The sequence below is a fragment of the Triticum dicoccoides genome, chromosome 3B (assembly GCF_002162155.2).
Source record: "Triticum dicoccoides isolate Atlit2015 ecotype Zavitan chromosome 3B, WEW_v2.0, whole genome shotgun sequence".
Taxonomy (NCBI): Eukaryota; Viridiplantae; Streptophyta; class Magnoliopsida; order Poales; family Poaceae; genus Triticum; species Triticum dicoccoides.
In genome coordinates this window covers 393655494-393665290 of record NC_041385.1, presented here as the reverse complement: position 1 = coordinate 393665290, position 9797 = coordinate 393655494, and the positions used below count along the sequence as shown (strand labels likewise).

Sequence of the window (9797 nt, the reverse complement as noted above, 5' to 3'; positions counted from 1 at the left end):
TATTTACAAAGCGTTTGGTCGAAAATAAGCACGAGATGGCACAATAGTTCCTAATTTTTCCTACCCTAATCAAAAGAATTTAAGCCTAACTATAGCTAAGCTGGTACTCCATTATTGATCCCAATCAAGAGAGACTGAAGATCGAGCAGCAGTAACTCACATGATCTCATCAAGAATCAAAGGAGAAATGAAAAGAAGATTAACTCATGATCAAATGGTTGTTCGTACGTCCGTAGTATCCCGTCCCATATGCATCTTTGGTTTTTCTCAGAGTCAGAGACTCAGAGCCAGAGCGCGCCGGCGTCCTTGAGTATGGGCACGAGCTCGCCGGAGATGTGCACGGCCATGAGCCGATCGAGCCCGCCGAGGAGCCTCCCACCGACGAACACCACCGGCAGCGCGATGACAACCTCGCCTCCAGCGTTCCCGGCCACCGCCGCGGTGAGCTCGTCCTCGTCGGCGACCTCGTGCACGGAGGGGTTCACCCCAAGCCCCTACAGCAGCCGCTTCACCACGTGGCTGAGGCAGCACCCGCGCCTCCCCACCACTAGCACCAGGCTCTCTGCCACCGCCCTCCTCACCGCCTCCCCGCCGTTGCCCCTTGCCGCCACGCCGGCGAGCCGCGAGCCCGCCCTCCTGGCTGGGCGCGCTCTCGGCCTCGGCCTGCTCGGACCGCCGCGGGCACGCGGCAGCCGGCCGACGCCGTAGGGGATCGCCTGGTACATCTTGATCGGTCGAGCGACGTACGATGTGATCGAGCTCTTCTCTTTTTCGCTCGGTTCACCGTTGCTGCGCCAAGTCCCCTGCTGCCATGGACGCGTGCTTCTCTGCTTCCCCTGTGTTCGCTCATGCTCCGGTCGCCACTTGCGTGTGGACTTGTACCGCCACTCTACCGCGTGTGCGCAAGGGCCGCAAGGCAAGAGGCGCCCATCTCCTTCCGCTTCTCGCCCACGCCATGGCGTGCGCACTCCTGTAGAGAAAAATAGCTTAGAGTTCAATGAGATGAAAATCATCAGTACAACCGCCTAAATCGTCAGTCCAAGTAGGGTAACGGAATAATATTCTGTTATGCGTAACAGAATAGCCCAGCTGTGTGTGTGTGTGTATATATATATATATATATATATATATATATATATATATTCACACTGTACGCTCAATAGAAGCGAACTGCATCGTCTTTTCGTTGGGCACTGTAATGCTTCACGGGAGAACTGCTTCATTTTCTGGTTTGCCGCCCGCGTTTTCTGTGTGGAATCTGGTGTTGCGGGATGATTCAGTTTGTCTCTGCATCTCATTTTAGTTTTACTCTTTCTAATTTACAGGAAAATCTATTAGAGTGCTTGCAAATCGAGGGATTTGGCGGACGAGCTTTCTCTGTTCATTCGTGTTCGCGTCAGATGCCATTTTTTTGTGCTCGGATGTGGTTTTTTAGTAGGAATTCTTTGATTGTGTTTGTTTTAATCGGTCTGTTCACTTTATAATTTGTTAATTTTTAGGAGTTAGTTTTCAATTCTTGTTAATTTGATTGTACGAGGGTGAGCTTCGTCTGCTCCTCTATTCTTCTTGATTTTTTGGATTTTGCCCGTCCATGTGTGTTTGAATATTGTAATTACTGTTGCTATAGGTTTGAATTCATTGTATTGCGGGTATAATTGTCATTTTTTGAATTGCATTTTTTAAATGAAAGTTGATGCTGTTCGTCCAGTTGTCGTGTCTTCCATGTAATTTTTTGCGGGGGTATTTTTTGATAGTTTAGTGGTTGTACAATTTTTAGGCGAGTTATGGAAGTGCGTGTGAAATTGACACCTCTGTTAGTCTACCACATGTCTGTAGTTTTACTGCTTTAATTTTATTTGTTGTAGTTGTGGCATACGTTGTAGTGCACTGCATTTTCGTTAGTTGTGTACTTTGTTGTAGCTGTATTACTATGGTTATGGCTGCTTATGAGATTTCTCTTTTCTTAAACTGCATTCTATGTTCTAGATGACTGCATAATATGCACTTCCGTACTGCATTAGCAGTGTGGTTAGTGTGCTATTTTGCTATTAGAATGGATGGTTCATTATATGCTTGTGTTAGCTAAGTAGTTATTATAAGAATTTTTTTGAACTGCATACTATGAGAATTGTTTTTGAACATCATATGTTAACTACAAAGTTTCGACCATTTGCATTTCCTTATTACTGTTCAGAGGACTGCTTTTTTTATTATTAGTACCACACTATGTGTTTGAGAGAACTGCATTACTGCCAACAATAACTTGTCTAAAAAGGATGATACAATGACGCAGTTGAGGTTGCATACTTTAAATAGGCATCATTCAAAGTGTCTGATGGACTTAATTTTAGAAGCATACAGCATAAGCAAAGCATTAGAAATATTGGTTGCTTCATATTAGACAGTCTAGAGTGTAAATATTGTAAACTTGATGGAGTCTTCTTCTTTGTAGAAAAACACCATGGCCACTTCTCCGACCTCAAAGACATTCTGGGAGACAAAATCTTTCCAACCAGTAGTTATGCTGATGCAGTCTTCAGAGTTGATGTGGTAGTCAGCTTGCATGTCTGCATACCCATTCTTGTGTTGTGTCTCCAAAATAACCTTCCCTGGACTCGGAGCAGGAAATTTTATTATGGATGGCAGTTTCTGCATATTGGATGGGTGGAAAAAGAATTTTATAGGTAAACAGCAAATGTTTTTTTTATACTTAGGATGATCTGTTTATGTTGACTTAAATACTTACATATATATGACTGCTATTTTCTAAAGTAGTTGCAATGTATGAACAAACTTATATACGGAATTGACCTCTAGTTTTACTAGGATATATATTATACTACAACATGCTTGTACTGCAATGTCAGTAATAGTGTACTTCGCCAGCATGTTAAGAGAACTGCAACGCTGATCTACTGACCCTTTTTTTTTGTTCGGGTGTTGGGGTTCTGATCTAACTAGTGTCGATACCTGGTGTGGTACTGAAGAAAAATAGGTGGAAGCATCTAGTCTTAATAGCTAACAAAACTGAACAATAATACAAATTCTATTTTGTATTTTGTTGACACTACTGAACAAATTGATTGAACTATATATTCAGATGTGGATTTGTAGGCTAATAAAATTGTGAGGGGAAAAACATACCCAACTTTCCTGCAGATCTGCGGTTGTGAGGCGATGAATAAATGGTGCACGAAACCCCCTGTTGGGTATCATCAGGCACCCGAGCATGTTGCGCCACTCGATGTTGGTGAGCTCTAGACTTTCTGCGTACACGCATGTGTCCGCTACTGGCACCATCCTTGCCAAACACCCGCACTTGCAATCCATGGCAGGTTCAGTGGAATTCCAGAGAAGAGCTGGGGATGGGATGAACCCTAGATCTACGATTTGAAGAAAATGAGGAACGGGGGAAGAAGTTGTGTTGGTCTGGAGCATGAATCGATACGTTTTTATGCAACTAATTGAGCAAGAAAGTAATAAATGTTGTGGTTTGTGTTAGGTGGTGGATTGGTTCTGATTCAGTGTACGCGAATGCATTTGAGAAGCAACAAGACTGCTTGCTTGAAAATAGCGAACTGCATTGTCATATCATGATGAACTGCGGAACGCGTGGTTGGGCCTGTGTTTGTGTATGGTATGTGGGAAATTTTTTTAAATTATCAGTGGCCTCTCTTCTGTGTGTTGGCCCTGTGTTCGGGGAGTGAAGACGCATTGGGCCCAAGTCGGGCTGTGAGCACGGCTGGGTCCCGGTGCGTTGTGTGCGGCCTAATGTTTAGTCCCACCTCGCCCGCGGAAGGCGCGCCCGACCTGTTTATAAGCGCTGGCAAGGCCGCCGTATCGAACTCCTCTAGTTACTTATTTGGGCTCTTATACACGGTGCTCGCTGCTCTATGCTCTCTGACATGTGGGCCCATGTGTGGCCGGCCCCATGCATTGTGACTTAGAATGACTCGCCTTCTGTGGGCGCAGACCTACTACGAGACTAGCTGGGGCCGGTTGCACCTGGGTGGTCAAATTTTTTCTTTGTATTTTTCTCTCTTAAGTATTTTTTTCAATGTCGGGGCGTGCACTGCTTTAATAAATCATCCGTGCACAGCATTGATCAGGGTTCTGTACTGCATGTGCACGCATTCCGTACTGCATGTACAGTTCTCATTTTTGTTTTCTTGTTTTTTCTCTTATGTAATTTTTTTTTCCAATGTATGGGAGTGCACTGCTTAGTAAATCATACATGTAATGCATTGATTATGTTTCTGTACTGCACGTTCATATATTTCCGCACTACATATAGAGGTCACATTTTTCTTTTTGTGTTTTTGCTCTTATGTATTCTTTTTTCAAATTTAGGGGCGTGCGCTGCTTTGTTGGGTATGTGTAAACTTCATTCGACAGAGTCTGTATTGCATTCGTACACAATTTGCACTGCATGCGTCCTATTTGCACACTGCATCTTATTTTTGTTTTGTGCACTGCTCGAATCTAATGATACATAAGCAAACAACATAAAACAAATTATCACAAGCATTCTGTACGGCAAGTTCATCATCAGCAAACTAAGTTGAACAGAAAGCAATCTAACATAATCAAAGTTCATCATTACAAGCGATTCTGCATGGCAAGCAAACTAAGTTCAGCATAAGCAAATGATCATAAGCAAACTAACGATACATAAGCAAACTACATAAAGCAAATTTGATGATAATTCTAAAATGACGCTAGCATTGTTGGCTCTTGGCCGGCACCATCTTCTTCTTCACCAGTTAGCGTCTCCTCATCCCCAGCTGCTCCTGGCGTGCTTCTTGGGGGGCTCCTCCTTCTCCAGCTTTGCACGGTGAAGCCCGTCCTGGGTGAGGGTTTGCGGTTCCATATCTCGTACGTTGCGTAGGCGTCCTTTGCCGCGTACTCGATGTGCCTCATGGACAGAGGCAGGGTGGCCCAGCGCTTGTGTTCGTCGTTGGTGATCTTCTTCTTCATGTTGTTGTAGTAGTCGTCGATGAGCATGCCGGAGATATCTCCAAGGGAGTCCAACTCCTTGGTTGCCTCGGGTACCCTCCACTCCCTCTGGATGTCGAGGAAGTTGGCGACCTCCAGATTGACACATTCTAGCCTGGTTTTCTCGCCGTCAATGGAGAAGCCTGCAAAGGTGTACCTGGGGTCAGCGAGGAAGTTGTCGAAGATGGTGCACCTTTTAGCGGCGCTCAGTTGGAAGAGCAGCACCGGGTGATTCTTGCCGATGGAGAGTTGGCAGAGGGAGGGTTTCTGCGTCGCTTCAGGCTCGTTGTTGTACTCGAGATCAATGTCGACGATCTTGTGGCGCTGGAGGCTGAGGTGGCGCTCGTACTGCGCGAGGGAGATCGCCATCTGCATCTTATCGTTGGTGTGGATGACGTGCAACTTGGTGTTGCCGTGGGCCTCCACGCCCTTGTACTCGTCGGCGGACGCCATCACCGGTAGTAGAGCTTGGTGTTTTTGCATGGATATCGATGTGATGACGCGATTTAGTGGCAGCGCAATGGATACTTGTGTTGTTGTGGATGAGAAGGCATTTGGCAGGGGTCTGAATTTAAGGGGAGGGAGCGGGGTGGGATGGCCGCATCGGATGAACTGCACGATCTCGTTGACGATGCGGTTGTGCATATCGTGGTTTGGTGTTGCATCTGTGATCGTGGGCTTGTGGCGATGGAACCGCTCTGATTGGGTGGTTGTATGCGAGCGTGGTTTTTTTTAATGTGGTTTTATTTTATTTTTGATTAGTAATTTTTTTGTAACCACCACTTTCTATGCGAACGGGCATTTGTCACGTTTATATGTATCCTGCGTGATAATGAAACTGCATTGGTTATAGTTCTGCACTGCATCTTCTACGATACAGAACTGCATTTTGTCTGCAGGTGTGTACTTCACCATTTTTTGCGTGTCCTTGCTGCAGCCCCTGAAAAAATTACGATGTATTCCGCAATTTTACGAGTTTTTTGTTGTGTTCTATACCGTGTATTTATTCATGTAGGTAATCTGGAACTGTATTGCTATACCGTACTGCATCGTGTAACGAAATGCACTACATTTTTCTAGTGCTGCGTACTGCATCTGTTTTTTGCCTCTACTTACTGCAGTCCCTGGTACGGGAGGGGTAGGGGAAGTGGGGGGGGGGGGTTGCCCCCCCTTTTTGTGTGGCACTTATTTGAAGGTAGACTTTTTTGGATGTGTTTTCTTAACATGTGTGTTGTTTTTTATTTTAACTTTTTTTACGAACTGTATGTATTTTATTTTGTTTTACCGTCTGAACTTCATTATTCTTCATAGAGAACTGCATCATGTGCATTTTGATGTAGTCTGTCTTATTTTAGCCGGGCCGTTTTTGGGCCGGCCTGTTTTATGTGACCCTTTGCCACACGCGGGCCTCCTACGTGTCCCTTCCAGGCGATCCCACCGCTCCGCTGACAGGGAGAGAGACCGAGAACAATCCCCTCTCCTCTCTTGCAGTTTCTCCCGAGGCATCTCTCCCTCGAGCAAAACCGTTGTCGCCCGCAGCAACCGCCGTCTCCCGAGGAACCGCCGCCCTCAAGAGGTCCTTATTCCTGCATTCCGCGTCGTCGTCCTCTCCGTGAGCCCTTGCCGCTGCGCTCCCGCAGCCCTTTCCTGTCCGTTCCCGTTGCTGCCCCCCTCCCCCCTCCCCGCCGCCATTGCCGCACCCTTTTTTGTGGTACGTTCCCTTGGCCTCATTCTTGATCATCCCCTCGTCTTGTTTTGTGATTCTCGTAGTTGTTGTTGCTATTTTTGCTTGTGTAATTTTTTTGTAGGCAGACGATTTTATCCCGTTTTGAAGTCGATAGTCATGTGTAGCAAGGCGGATCTAGGGTTTCGTGAGATTTTCGCCGATTTTGTTGCTTATATCTGTCACTTCGTCCTTGTGCTGCAGGCAAACGCCATGTCTTCGCCGAGCAGAGTGGGAGGAGGAGTTCAGGGTATGTGGAGTGCTTATTTTAGGCTTTGTTTATTTTGTTTGATGTTTATCTAGTTTCCTAATTCATCCCGCATATTGGTTTATGCTTTGTTAATTGTCAGCATTCGTTCGCATTATTTTGTCATGTGATGTTTTGTAATTTCCGTTTCTGGTTATTTTTGAATCCAATAGGTGATTGCAATGCTCATAATGAAACACCAATTGACTCTCATTGTCCTGGTGGTAAGGATCATGGTGTCGAGGGAGGACATCAAGTGAATTCGCCGATTGAATATTCTCCCATAAGTGTGGCCCCTCCTTCTAGTATGTGATTGATTTGTTTATTTTTGTGTATGCTGGTTACTTGATATTGTACAAATTCGTGTTGCCTTGTTGTATCTAGTCCGGCATTTTGTTGGGAACAAACGTGAAGTTAGTGTATGCAACACTGCATTTATTTGTATATGTCAACTCCACTATATGTATGTGTGAACTGCATTGTTGTTTTATTCAACTTTTTTGTACAATGCATTATTTTTTATTTTGAGCTTATGGTTGGAGCACTGCATTTATATGTCTAAGTGTATTGCATTTGTTCTTTTTGTGCACTTTTTAACGACCATAATCAAATGTCATTTTGACGCGGTGTCTGTTTTCCATGCTGGGGTGCCTGGGTTTGAGGAGGTTACTCAATTGATTCACCATAATTTTGCAGAGGGTAATGTTGGTTTGAGCTTTGACCAGAGACGTCTTGTCTTGTCTAAAACACAATCACAGACTGTTGATGGTACAAAGGAAGTTACACAGGATTGGATGGTCTCGGAATAGCTTCGTGAATATGAGTTGAAGCAAAGCAAGAAGAAGTTGGGGTTTGAAAGTGACTCAAAAAAGTTTGTGGAGAAGGAGAAGCAGAGGAGAGCTGCAGATGGTGCCAAGGGTGCCAAATTTGCCAAGGTGAAGCAGCCTTCTTTGCAGAAGAAGAGGCTGAGTACTATTGCTGAGGAAGGCGGTACACCTCGGCGGAGTCCACGTGTTGCTGGCATGAGGAAGAATCTTGGCAAGAGAACTGCTGAAGCTGGTGGAAAGGATGATCCTCAACGCAATCGACTACATGTCACTAAAGGTCCCAACTCTGATGATGACGACTTTGTTCTTGCTGATTATGTGAAGGATGTTCATACTTGTAGACGCAAAGACAGTGGTTCATCTAAGAGTCTACCCAAGCGTGCCCGTGATGACGTCGATGAAGATGTTGGTGGTGACTCTAGCGAGGAGGTGGATGCTGCTCCAAAGGTTTGTTGAAGTGGACTGCATTTGTTTCCTTCATTGTTATTCTATCTGTGTTTTCTATGTCTCTTTTTTATGGCTAGTCTTCTAATGTGGATTGCATTTCCCTTTACACGGAGGAAGAAGTCTAGTAAGAGCAATGCAACTGAAGATGATGCTGAGGGAGATGATTCTCAATTTAACAAGACCGTACGTTTGTCGCTTCCCACTGTTTGCAAGGCTGCTTCTTTGTTGAAAGAGGCACACTGTAGTCGTGTTTGAGATGCTGGATTCGGTGTTGTCTTTGAACTGACAGTAAAGAAAAATGTGTCGCGCATTCTTATGTGCTATCTGATGGGAGTGATCGACCCTGCCACCATGATAATGGACTTTGGGAATGGCAGGGTTCTTTCAATCAATCGTGATGCAGTTCATCACATTTTTGATTTACCTATGGGACGTCACACTGCACCCGTGCCTGCTGCCAGCGGCCATGATGACTCATTGACTGCCCTCAAGGATGAGCTTGGCTTTGGTCGTTCAAAAAGTATAGGTGTCAAGGACTTGCTTGAGAAGTTGAAGGTGTTGGTGGAGGAAGATGATTGTGTGACTGTTGACCTTGCTGTGAAGGTGTTCTTCCTGATACTTTACCAGAATTTGCTGTGCCCCGGGCCTGCAGTTCGTTTTGGTAGAGTTGTTGCAATGGTGGAGAACATGGATTATGCAGCTATGGCTCAAATGGACTTTTGCCAGCTTGTTGTTGATGAGTTGCAGGCAGCTGTGGTGAGGTGGCAAACAGAAGGCAGCAAGCAGAATTATGCAGAGGGTTGTGCCATTGTCCCCCTGATTATGTATCTTGACTGCTTGAAGCTTCGCAAATTTTCAGTCATGCACACATTGACGCCACGTGCGTCATACCTGACGACCAAGGACCTGATGAAGTTGTACAATGAGGATGTGCTTGTGAAGGGAAAGATTTGATTGGAAACTTACAAATTTGCGAAGCTGCCGGTTAGTGCATCTGATTTTTAAATATCAGATTTTTTTTAAAAAAATGTGCAGCCATTATAAATCTGAACTTTTCTAGTACTCACATGTGTACTTCTCTTTGCCTATTGTCTTTTTTTGCAGTGGAAGGCGCTATGTGATATTGTGTACAATCGTCCTGTTGCACTTGTACACGGCAGCTCTGATGCGGGGCCTAGCACTCATGCTAGGTTTTATGAACCTATCTGTAGCCAGCTTCCTGCCTGTGATGATGAGGTGCCGCGTACTCGTGGTTTCATGGCTCGACAGATGTTTGATAATAGAAGCTCTTCTAAACAGACATTTGTTGGCGGAAAAAAACACGAGGAGATTGATGAGCTTCTTCTGAAGGTTTTGAAGTTGACTGAAGATTTGCCAACCTCTGGTGACAGGTTGAGGACAGTTGCTAGTTTTTTCCCTGTTGTCCATGGCCCACGAGATGAAGATATTGTTGCTGCTCACAATTTTGATTGTGGCATGATTGAAAGCCTGAAGATTGCAGTGACGAATGTTCGGTCTTCATATGCTCAATTGAGACATTCATAGGAGGAAAAATGTG

At 45.0% G+C, this 9797-nt stretch overlaps 1 pseudogene; it reads right to left on the bottom strand.

Moving 5' to 3' along the window:
* Positions 1-236: 236 nt before the first annotated feature.
* Positions 237-725, bottom strand: LOC119281308 (annotated as a pseudogene).
* Positions 726-9797: the final 9072 nt, after the last annotated feature.